Source organism: Buteo buteo, chromosome 30 (assembly GCF_964188355.1).
Source record: "Buteo buteo chromosome 30, bButBut1.hap1.1, whole genome shotgun sequence".
Lineage (NCBI taxonomy): Eukaryota > Metazoa > Chordata > Aves > Accipitriformes > Accipitridae > Buteo > Buteo buteo.
In genome coordinates, this window is record NC_134200.1 from 2,235,314 (window position 1) to 2,246,933 (window position 11,620).

Consider the following 11,620-nt stretch of genomic DNA (forward strand, 5'->3'; position numbering starts at 1 on the left):
GCTCCCCCACATGCTCTCCATCTGGCCTCATGAGTTCTGTTCAGTGGGACAACTTGTCCCAAAGAGCCAGAGAGAGCCTCCAGGCAGCACCACTAGCAAGCCTTGGAGAGTGAAGGTGGGTGAGCACAAAAGAAATTGTGTGCAAATGTGAGGGGTGGCCGAGAAGGGGGAGCAAACCCGTGACACTGGGAAAACTGGATTACGGCCGTACCAGAGTGTAAGCAAAGCTCTGAGGAGAAAGAGAGGCTCCAGAGTGCATTAATTTGCAACGGCTTTGGGAGTTTCCTTTGCTTCTACTGAAACCAAGGAAACGTTGCAGCCCCAGCGTGTTCGCTGGTGCAGAGATGCTAACAAAGTGAGAAAGAACACTTCCTGGCAATGTCAGACCTCCTGTGAGATTACCAGTAGTGTGCAGGACACACTAATGCACAGAATTGTTCCTCCAGGCACGGATGGCAAGAGAAACGCAAATGCTATGGATCCTCAAGGTTTCCGGTATTACTGCATAGAAGGCGCCGTGGCGGTCTTGGGCTCCGTGCTGTTTGGAATGATATTGTGTTGTGTGATCCGCCTGTGGAGGAAGAGACGACGGTGAGTTGTGGGGAGGATTTTTTGCCAAACTTCTATATTAGATGGCGGCTATTAGCCATGAAACATTTAGAGGCAGGGTATTCTGGAATGCCGAGTCAGTTACCGGCCAAACTCTACTGAGATTTGTGCTGTAAGATGTTTTAACTGGCCTCTCAATTCACATGGGCACTCTTTTCTGAAAGCCCTTCCTCCTGTGGCAAGTGTTAGTTAAAAGTGACCCTGCCTCGACAAGAGCAGACCCAGCAACAGACGGAGGCAGACACAGCCATAAAAAGAGAGAATTGCAATCTGCCTGCCAGTGAACCTACCAGCAGAAATCACCCTGTTAGGTGATGCCGTAAATCCCAGAGGTTCACCTCGGCCAGGGTGTCCCAGCAACTGAGACCGTGGTGAGGAGCCTTCCCAGCTCTCGGCCTTGCTTTGGAGAGAGAGAGTCAGTCTGTCCCATCTGCACCTGAGCACTGCCAGCGTGCGTGTTCTCAGCACAGGCAGGGGTTTTTTCTGTGCAGGGGTACGTATCTCTTTGGATACGTATTCTGAAGAGAGGATGGAGAGCATCTCGCTGAACAGAGAGCCGAGGCTGTGCCCTTGTCTGGTCAGGGACAGGCAGGGGAGCTGAGTGCTGGTCTCTGCCAGGCACGCTGAGAAAGGCGAACAGGAGGCTCTCCTGGCCCTGCAGCGCTGTGCCCAGCTTTGGTCCCCTCGGTCTGTCGCGGGCAGGTCTCCTTCCAGGCACGTGCAGAGCAGGCAGGTCAGGATGGTCAGGGCCGAGAGGAGACGAGCCGTGGGCAGGCGAGCAGAGCCCCAGACGAGGGGTGCGGGGTGCCCCGTTTTCTGCACGGAGCTCTCCACGCCCACAGCTCCCACGCGCAGTCAGGCATCCGCACCCCGTGAGGCGCCCAGTGCTGCCCCGCACCCTCACACCCGCCCGGCCCCACAGCCGCGGTGGGGCCTCAGCAGCCTCCTCTCTCCGCAGACGCCTCTCCGCAGCTTCGTGAGCCCGTGCAGGAGGTGGAAATAAACGGACGCCTGTGAAGTTGAAAGCAGACGACAGATGAACCGTTATTGCTAAAACACACACATATTTATAATCACATATTCTGCAAAGTCATTGTACACGCTGAATTGGTTTTGTGTGGCAAGGTTTTGGTGGGGGGGGGGGTTACATGGGTGGCTTCTGTAAGAAGCTGCTGGAAGCTTCTCCTGTGTTCAAGAGAGCCCATACCAGCCGGCTCTAAGACGGACCCGCCGCTGGCCAAGGCCGAGCCAATCAGCAATAGTGGTAACGCCTCTGTGATAACATTTTTAAGAAGGTAAAAAAAAAAGTTGGGACAGAGAGAAACAGCCGCCAGAGAGAGGAGGGAGAACATGTAAGAGAAATAACCCTGCGGACACCAAGAAGAAGGGGGAGGAGATGCTCCAGGCGCCCGAGCAGAGATTCCCCTGCAGCCTGTGGTGAAGACCCTGGTGAGGCAGGCTGTCCCCCTGCAGTCTAGGGAGGTCCACGGTGGAACAGATCTCCACCTGCAGCCCGGGGAGGACCCCACGCCGGAGCAGGTGGGTTCCCGAAGGAGGCTGTGACCCTGTGGGAACCCCATGCTGGAGCAGGCTTCTGGCAGGACCTGCGGATCTGTGGAGAGAGGAACCCACGGAGCAGGTTTTTCTGGCAGGAGTTGTGACCCCGTGGGGGACCCACGCTGGAGCAGTGTGCTCCTGAAGGACTGCACGTCGTGGAAAGGACCCATGCTGGAGCAGTTTGTGAAGAACTGCAGCCCATGGGAAGGGCCCACGTTGGAGAAGTTCGTGGAGGACTGTCTCCCGTGGGTGGGACCCCATGCTGGAGCAGGGGAAGAGTGTGATGAGCCTTCCCCCTGAGGAGGATGAAGCGGCAGAAAATAACGTGTGATTACCGTAAACCCCATCCCCGTCCCCCTGTGCCGCTGCGGGGGGGGTTGGTAGAGAAATCCGGGAGTGAAGTTATGCCTGGGAAGGAGGGAGGGGTGGAGGGAAGGTGTTCTGAGATTTGGTTTTATTTCTCATTACCTTACTCTGGTTGATTTGTAATAAATTGAGTTAATTTTCCCCAAGTGGAGTCCGTTTTGCCCGTGACGGTAATTGGTGAATGATCTCTCCTGTCCTTATCTCGACCCGCAAGCTCTTTGTTATATTTTTCTTTCCCCTGTCCAGCTGAGGAGGGGGGAGTGATAGAACGGCTTTGGTGGGCACCTGGCGTTCAGCCAGGGTCAACCCATCACGCACACGCACAAGCATAGAATATTATTGGTTATACCATCACTGTACATGCGCATAAACATAAGGCATAATTGGTTATACCAACACTGTACACGCGCATAAACATAAGACATAATTGCTTATACCAACTAAAACATGCGAAACTTGTCTCAGTCTAATTGGTCAAGATAAACTGCCGAATTTAGGTTCTTTGTGCCAAGTTCCCTTCATCGTGGAATGCGCACTCGTGTTCTTCTAATTGGCTTTATTATCATATTCTGTTCAAGGTCTTCTAAAGGCGTCTGGAATGCTCTTGTGACCATTAGCTAAATATGTTCCTACAACTCCCCTTTTTTGTTTTTCGACAATTAACACATGCTGTATTGCCTTTTGCAAAGACCTGTGAACACAGTTAATTAAACACGGAGCACAAGAGCTACAGAGCACAACCATGGCAGGAGGGCAGGGACCGGTCACCTCGAAAAGCGCACACAGACGTGGGAGCGGGGTTGGACCATAGGTGCAAGGGCAGCACAGGGTGATCCACTGCTGATTCATCCAGCATGCTGACATTTTACTGCTTCCTCATTCTCTGGACAAGTTCCCTTGATTTAAATCCCCTTCATACCCTTGCTGGAGAGGGGAGCGTTAAATGGACCACACAGCTTCCTCGGTGAGGCCTTGTAATTTCCCTGGGACCCCAGCGCAGGGAAGAGCATCTCCAGAGCATCCCTTTTCCAGCCCATGAGATGCTCTTTGTGACAAGGCAGGTGCCCGTCGGTCCAACGGACAAGGCCCTGCAGGGCTCCCATCAGGTCATCCTTTCACCTACCCATCTTCCAGCCGCCACTCCAGGGGCTGGCAGTCTCACGTGGGTCCCCTGACATAGCCCTTAGCCCCAGTCAAGGTCTCATGCCTCAGCGTGTGCTTGCAGGGCTTGTTTCCTTCCCACTGGCAAGGGCTGTGTTCCCATTCAATGCTGCTGGGCAACCTGGAGATTTTTCTAGGGGTCGCATTGCTTTGCAGTCCACGGGTGTGATTGACGTGCTGCATGGGAGATGAGGACACAAGCTGACCTAGTTTGGAAAGTGGACCCTCCCTCTCCAGGCAACGCCAGCCCCCTGCTTTTTCCTTTGACTTCTCCAGCCTGATGATCTCCACTGTCAACTTCTACCTGTCCTACGGTAAGTGTCTCTATCACAGCTATTACTACGGTGACACAGCACTAAAATACCCCCACATTAAAAGCACCAACATTCAGGTCACAGGTAAAGAAGGAGGAGGACAGAGGAAAAGAAATGTTCTATTTTGAAAGAAATCCCCTTTTTTTCCTCCAATAACTATCAGTGGATGTAAAAAAAAAGTGAGAAAAAATTTCAGGTCAGCCACAACACTGGGTTTCAACTCTGAGCCTGTAATTTTGTGGCTGTTCCGGAATGTCTTACAGTGAAAGAAGAGTTTGAAATGTCAGTCTTCCAAACTGATTTTTGGCTGATTTTGACGCCATCAAGCCTAGAATCGTTTTGGATGCCTTGATTAATTTTCCTCTAGATTAAAAAAATGCAGCAAAAGAAGAAAAACGTGAGAGAGTCACAAAAGCCTTTGGTGTCACTAAAAACATATCCTCCTCAGCTCGGGCAACAAGAGAGAAAAGTTTTGCCCCTTTTACTCATTATGTCAGCCCTTGAAGAGCTGAGCACTGCACGGTTTCCTCTCTGGTTTGTGCCAGTAGGGAACCAGCAGAGCAGCCAGGAAAGCCAAGGGAGCACTAAGGGACCTGGCTGGGATGAGGGGAGGAACCTGCAGTTGAATTCCCAGTTGAGCATGGGCCTGCTGTTTCAGAGGCAGCAAATCAACGAACGCATCCTCTCCGCTACAGCTGACCTTCATGGTAGGTGGCAGATGGTAGCTCCTTCCACTTTTGTTTCTGCACCACCACATCAAACTGCAATCGCACAGCTGATGAGGAAACCTAGGTGTAGATTAATGGCTCAAATTTCTTATCTGAGAGGGAGGGAGGCCTTCCGAAAGCGTCCAAAAGAGCACCGGTGGAAATTCTCCTTCTTGTTGCCATGTGAGGAGAGGCTGAGAGAGCTGGCGCTCTCCAGCTGGGGAAAGAGAAGACTGGAGGGGAGGGGAGGTGTATTATCAATGTGTATAAAAAGCTTCTGGGAGGGAAGGAAGATGAGGGGGCCAGGCTCTTCTCAGGAGCGTGCACTGAGAGTACCCGAAGCAAGAGGCACAAATTAAAGCACATTCTATTCCAGCTGCACATGAGAAAACAACTTTGCTGTCAGAGGGGACAAACGCTGGCACGGGATGCCCAGGGAGGTTGTGGACTCTGCGTCCTTGGAGATACTCAAAACCCAAGGGGACACAGTCCTGCGCAACCTGCTCTAGGTGACCCTGCTTGAGCGGAGGGGTTGGACCAGATGACCTCCACAGGTCTCTCCTAACCTCAGCCGTTCTGTGTGATTCTGTGCTTTACTCCTAAAGCCCCTGAACTCAGCCCTGATGCCTGCTGGAAAGGATTCTGGGACAAGGGATGATCCCAAACTCCTCCAATACAATTTATCACAAAACAACCTCTACCTCAGCCAGAAGATCACGCAGCAGACACAGTCAGAAAAGAGAAAAATATCCTTTTATTGCGGACACGAAGTGCGGGAGCCCGGGAGTCACCGTGGTTCAGCCAGTTCCAGGAAACTGGCACCTACAACGAGAGAGTCAGAAAGCACTGATAAACGCACAAAGGCAGGAACAGGCATGACTTGGTTCCCCTTTCTCTGGGCAACACAGTCGACAAGGACTTGTTTTCAGCCCAGAAGAGAGAGACATTGCTGGCATTGACTACAGGATGGCTCTGGCCCCTTATCCCCATGGGTAATACCACGCAGCAGGGCTCGATGGGAAGCCCCTGGGGAGCTGCCACGGAGTTATTTCCAAAGCCTGTGCAGCACCGTCCCTTGCCGTCCTTGCCAGCGACTTCGACTGATGTAGAGCAGTGTTCAGAGTTGGGAAAGACAGGCAGCAGAGCCTGGTACGCACCTGGGCTTCTTCACCTTCTGGCCCTTCCTGCTTTCTTTCAGTCCCCATCTTTTTCTCTCTTCCCTCTTTCCTTTTCTTGTTGGCATTCCCTCTCCTCTGCCCAGGCCTCTTTTCTCCTTCTTTTTCTTTGGTTTTCATTTTCCTGGGGGCAGCCTGCAAACCTTTCCATCCCACAGTGTGATTAGATAGGTAAAGCCAGGATCAACTGCAATCAGTTCTGGATTTAACCAAAGCGGACTCATTTTACCTGCTTTCCTCTGAAGGCCTCTTGAGTTCTTCTGCGCATACCAGGGAGTCCACTGTGGTCTCTGGGGTGGCTGGAGGCAAAACAACAGGTGCCTAAACCAGAAATGTCGGCATTAGCAGGTGGCAAGGGACGCCCTGGACTAGCAGGCGACTGTTTGGCAAATTGCTACCATAGCTCTACAGAGAAGATCCCTTTGGCCAGTTTGCATTAGCCTTGTCTTCCAAGGGCCTCCCTTTGGAACACAATGTTCACACAGGTGTGTGATGCTTGTGGGGGCCATTCAGCAGGGAGCCTGTGGTCCCCCTCCGGGCAAGAAAAGGCTTGCCCACTTCATTCTGCCAGGGTTTCTTCTGCCCTCCCGACACAGAGCTCTGTTGATATCCCTTTGGTGCAATACCACCTTCTGCGGTAGGAGGCTTTGCTTTTGAAATCTCTCTTTCTGGAGGTACTTTGTAGCTATTTCCCTTGGTTAAGCACATGACTAATGCATTTGAGAAACAACCATTCCAGTTTTACTTACAATGTATATCATGCCAGTGGGGAAAAAAACCCCAAACCCACAGAAAGCCACAAGAGATGGAATGCCAGGAAGAGGCACAGCATCTACTTGGACTCATCAGGAGCTCCCCTCCTACATGAGACATGTTGTCCCAGTGTTTGTGGAGCTGCCATACCTCTGCTGTTTCCGATCCCATCACTGTGTCTGCCCCTGCTGCTTTCTGGAGGATGAGCAGAGAGGGTGGTGTGTCCAGGAAGGATTTTGCCTGGTGCTCCACGTCTGCTTCGCCTGCAGGGCCACATTGCTCTTCCAAAGGCAGCTCTGGAAAGCAAAAGCATGTGCAGGCCACATTGCTCTTCCAAAGGCAGCTCTGGAAAGCAAAAGCATGTGCAGCGAAGTGACTTGTTGGTAGCGGACAACAGCTAAAGCAACCTGAAGCCCTACACCGGTTATCTGCTCAGACTGTGACAACCCTCAGTCCCTCCTCATACCTGTGGATCTGCCCATGGGCGCTGGCAACTCCTCGACTGGTGGACTGGAAAGGCCAGCCATCTCCTCCCCAAAGATTTTCCTGCAGTTTTCAAGCAGGAACTCCACTAGCACATTCACCTGCACACAGGAAAGCCTTGCTTTCAGCGCAAGTGCCTGAAAACGTGTGAAACAGCCTTTCCCACTCCTGACACTCGCCTCTGCACAGAAGGCTGTTGCTGTGGGGCTGCTCTTCCAGGCCGCCACCCCACCAGCATTTGCACAAGAGAGGAGGCAGCCAGGGACCTCTGAAGGGCCAAGCTCTGGTGGGCCGGGAAGGCTGCAGCTGGACGGGAAATACAGTGTACCTTGTCAGTCACCTCCAGCAGCAGCTCCAGCGGGAGCAGGTCCTTGTTGGCTGGGCTCAGCAGCTTTGGCCCAACGCAGATGGCCAGACTGCTGCAGCTCATCTTGCTGGTGCACATGTTGTGGCCGATATGCTGGAGCAGGGACAGCAGCCGCTTGAGGAGGAGGAGATTTGCTGCAGGCAACTTGTTGGCCACCCTGCTGAGGGAACAGAAACACAACGTCAATAAAGCAGATGTTGCCCACAGCTGTTCCCCAGGCTTGCACAAGGCAGGTGGGAGCCAGCGGCTGTGTTGCACAGCTTTGCAGGTGCTCTCAGCCAGCGGTCAGTGCTCCTGCTAAACAGGCAGGCTGTTGGCCACATGTAGGCTTCCAACTCTTCCACCTTCGCCTGCTTGCTTGTCCTCCCCATCGCTGTCATCCACCCCGCGTAGAGGTTGGTCACAAGGAGTTTACTGGGGATGCTTCAGAGGATGTCCTGCAGTGCCAAGGGCTCCAGGTGAGCCTCTGAACACTCCAGGCCAGCCAGGAGCTCTTGAGCTGCAGGCCAGACACGCTCACCTTCAAGATGATGGCCAGCAGGAGCACAGGCTGGCTTCCCAGGTTGACATCCACACCGCCATCCAGGGCCTCCCTCCGCTCCTGAAGCACCGTCCTGCTGGCAGCCCTCTGGAATATGCCCTCTGTCGATGGCCCTTCCTGGTGCAGGACAGCCAGCAGCTCCTGCAGGAGCAGCAGGACAACAGTCACTTGGGTGGGGAGCTGCCTTGCAACAGCAGTGGCCAGAGCACTGCCCCAGACCTGGCTCCTTGCCTCCCCAAGTGGGCTGGCACCAAAAGGGTATGCTGGGGGTGAAAAGCCAAATCCCCTATCCCCAGAGCTCCCGGTTCCTCTCCTGAGGATACTGCCTCTCCGAGAATGCACAGGGCTGGGGACCCCCTGTCCAGGCTGGCTTACCTGGATGGGCTGGGGCAATGTGCCGTCCTCCCCAGAAAGGGGCAGCCCCCTTCTCCTCCTCCTCCTGCTCCCTCCAACTGCAAAGGAAAACAGAGCAAGACCCCGTCAATGGAGACTGCCAGGCCAGCGCTCTTGGAGCCTGCCCTGCCCTGCCTGACGCGTGGTACAGAGCAGTGTGGCAGGACGGGCAGGGAGCAGGCAGCTGGAACCGCAGCTCCGGCTCTGCGGCTCCATCTCGGAGGCTCCTGAGAGCTGGTGTTACACCGTGACAGCCTGGCCCAGCCCTCGCCCTGCCCTCCTCCAAGCTGTGCGCAGCAGCAGAGACTCCATGTCCTTGGAGAACCATGTTCAGTGGCCACTATCAAGAGGGTGTCCTTCCTTGTCCAGGTGACATCCTTCCTTGGGGTGCCAAACCTGCAAGGTGACACTCAAAGGACAAGTGAGCTCTTCTCCTGCTGACTCCAGCCGAGGATTAAGGACCCATCTGCTCAGCTCTGAGGATGAAGCACCAGAGGCAGGCAGCACCTCGACCGCTTGCCAATGTCCCCTCTGCCCCTGCATGCAAGGGAGGGACTTCAGGTGGGAACGAAGGGACCCTGAGGGCTCAGCTCTCTCCTGCTGCAGAGCGATGGGAACAGACTTGCTCAGGCAAAAGGCAGCCACAGCAGCGTCCCATGTTCTGCAGAAGTGCTGGTTGCAGGAGGAAAGGCGGCCCTCCCTGCCTGTCTTTTCCAAACTCACCTGCCGAGTAGCAACATCCCCCTCCATTGCCAGAAGGAACCAACGGAGGCCTTTGGGTGGGATGATCCTGCAAGAACCAGGCTGTGCTTAGAGAGCAGCCCTGCAGCAGAAAGGGCCACTGGCGAGCTGCCACCCGGCACCAGCAGCCTGAGCGCGGCAGAGCTGGGACCCTCTACCCTGCCAGGCTCTCTGCCTCACACGGCAGGTTTCCTCCCAACGCCACCAGCAAGGACGTGCTGGTGTTCCTCGTGGCTCCCCAACCCCCTCAGCAACCTGCAGAAGGTCACCCCACTTGCCAGAGATCCCTGGCACAGCGAGAAGCAGGTGAAAGGCAGCCATTCTCACCTTTGCCTGGCCCTCGATCAGGGCCTCCAGGCTTCTGGCCCTTAATGTCCTCCACTGGGCAAGAGAGAAGGAGAGGAAGGTGAGAAGTGATGCCTCTGCTGCTCGGCTGGAGAACCAGTGCTCGGGGGACAGAGCCGAAATGAGAGTGACATTCACAGCATGGTGGCGGCTCAGCTTCTGCTGCAGGCGTGTGATGGAGGGCAGTCACATCACCAGGGCTCTCTTCGTTCCTTCTGCTTGCCTGTGCACCGGGAAGGGACAGAAAAAGAGTGAGCCCCAAGCCACCACTTCTCCTTCCAGCAAAAGGGATTCTGAACCACCCCCGGGTACCGGCCTGGAACCAAGCAGAGAGCAGAGCTCCCCGCAGAGCTCCTGCCTGCCGGGTACTCAGCTCTACTTCTGTCCTGGTTTCAGCTGGGATAGAGTTAATTGTCTTCCTAGTAGCTGGTACAGTGCTACCTTTTGAGTTCAGTATGCAAAGAATCTTGATAACACTGATGTTTTCAGTTGTTGCTAAGTAGTGTTTAGTCTAAAGTCAAGGATTTTTCAGCTTCTCATGCCCAGCCAGCGAGAAAGCTGGAGGGGCACAAGAAGCTGGCACAGGACAGAGCCAGGGCAGCTGACCCAAAGTGGCCAAAGGGGTATTCCATCCCATGTGGCTGGGGTTAAACCTTGACAGCTTCCCCACCGGCCTCTCCCTGATGCAAACAGAGGCAGAAGAGGCTTTCCATCCCCACTCCTCCCTTGTCTGCCTGACAGCTGCCCGCAGCTGTGGGGGCACCTTTCCCCATCTGGAGAGCTGTGTTGCCCAGTACGGCTGCGCCTGGAGCATCACCCTGGCTTACTCCAGCAGTGTGCCCACCCACAGCTCCTTCAGTGCCAGGAGCTGCAGAAAGAGAGGAGAAACAGTGTCAGGCCCCGCTGCCCCCCCAGCCCGTGGGCATACGTGGGGACCTGCACAGCCCTGCCCCATGGGGCAGGAGGCAGGGGCAGGAGGAAGCCCCATGGGGCAGGACAGAGGTGATGCCAGAGCCCTTGCTCCCTCTTTTCTTCCTTTTGGCCTTCCCTTCTGGTGACCAAAAGGTGACCAGGGGATGCAGGACGTAGAAATGCCCCCTCATCCCTCTCATTCCAGCTGCCTGCATGCCCACCCCTCAGCTCCCACCCGGCCAACTCTCCCTCCCTGCCGGCGTGCTGCCCAGTCCCTGCACGGAGGGCAGAGGCCATTCCCAGGATGGCGTGGGCATGGCTGGGAACCTCTCCTGACCCTTGCTAGCCCTGACTGCAGCTGCCAGACCCCAGAGAGGACAGGGACCAGCACTGCCCCACACTGCCCAGCCCTGCCATGGGATGTGGCACCACGACTCACTCGAAAGTGGCAAGGCAAGAGCCGGTGGGCCAGGAGAGAATGAGGGAGCTGCTGCCCTCTCCACTGCCATCCTCCTGTTCTTCTTCCTCCCCTGCCGCTTCTGTCCCACTGCTCAGCACCCACAGCTGGTCCAGGGCCAGGCGGAGCTGTGGGCACAGGGTGGTGCCACGTCTGCAGAGAGGAGAGGCAGGTGGTGAGCTGGAGATGGTCTCCTTGGGGTCCCTCCAGGCAGAGCCCTGTCTCCCACCTGCTGTTGGGATGGGCATTGGTGCATCCAGGACCAGTGTCCCAGGGCTTGGGCCGGTGACAGGGCATCCCTGCCATGGTCCCAGGGCCAGGGGTGGGGGAAAGGCAACTGGGGTCTGAGGGTCTTACTGCAACTTGGCAATGAGCAGTTCCTCCTGCACATGAGCCTCTCCTCCCAGTTTTGTGCCATCTGTAAGCTGTCTGAGGGTACACTGTGCCCCACCATCCAGATCACTGACTGCGAACAGGACCCGCATAGTGCAGCACAGGGACTTGCAGGCATGCACTTGGGTGTGACATAACTTGTCACAGAAAGTTCAGAAATGCACTTTTTTTTAATTATATATACAGTGCTTCCCCTTTTCGTTCCTGCAAGCTATTAAAAGGTGTTCAAACTGTCTCATTTTTTATTTGAATGTCTCATCTCTTCATAGTGCTGATGTTACATGGAACATCAGATTGGGTCGTACTCTCATGTACATCGTTAGCGAGTAGGTAGCCTAGATTAAAA

The 11,620-nt window shown here is 54.9% G+C and overlaps 1 long non-coding RNA gene across 1 annotated transcript; it reads right to left on the minus strand.

The window, feature by feature from the left end:
* Positions 1-5,917: 5,917 nt before the first annotated feature.
* LOC142025752 (uncharacterized) lies at positions 5,918-6,861 on the minus strand. Its single transcript, XR_012648723.1, has 3 exons — positions 6,793-6,861; positions 6,119-6,210; positions 5,918-6,032 (listed from the first exon to the last, which is right to left on the minus strand). It is a non-coding gene; the product is annotated as an uncharacterized LOC142025752 (long non-coding RNA).
* Between the last annotated feature and the right edge of the window lie 4,759 nt (positions 6,862-11,620).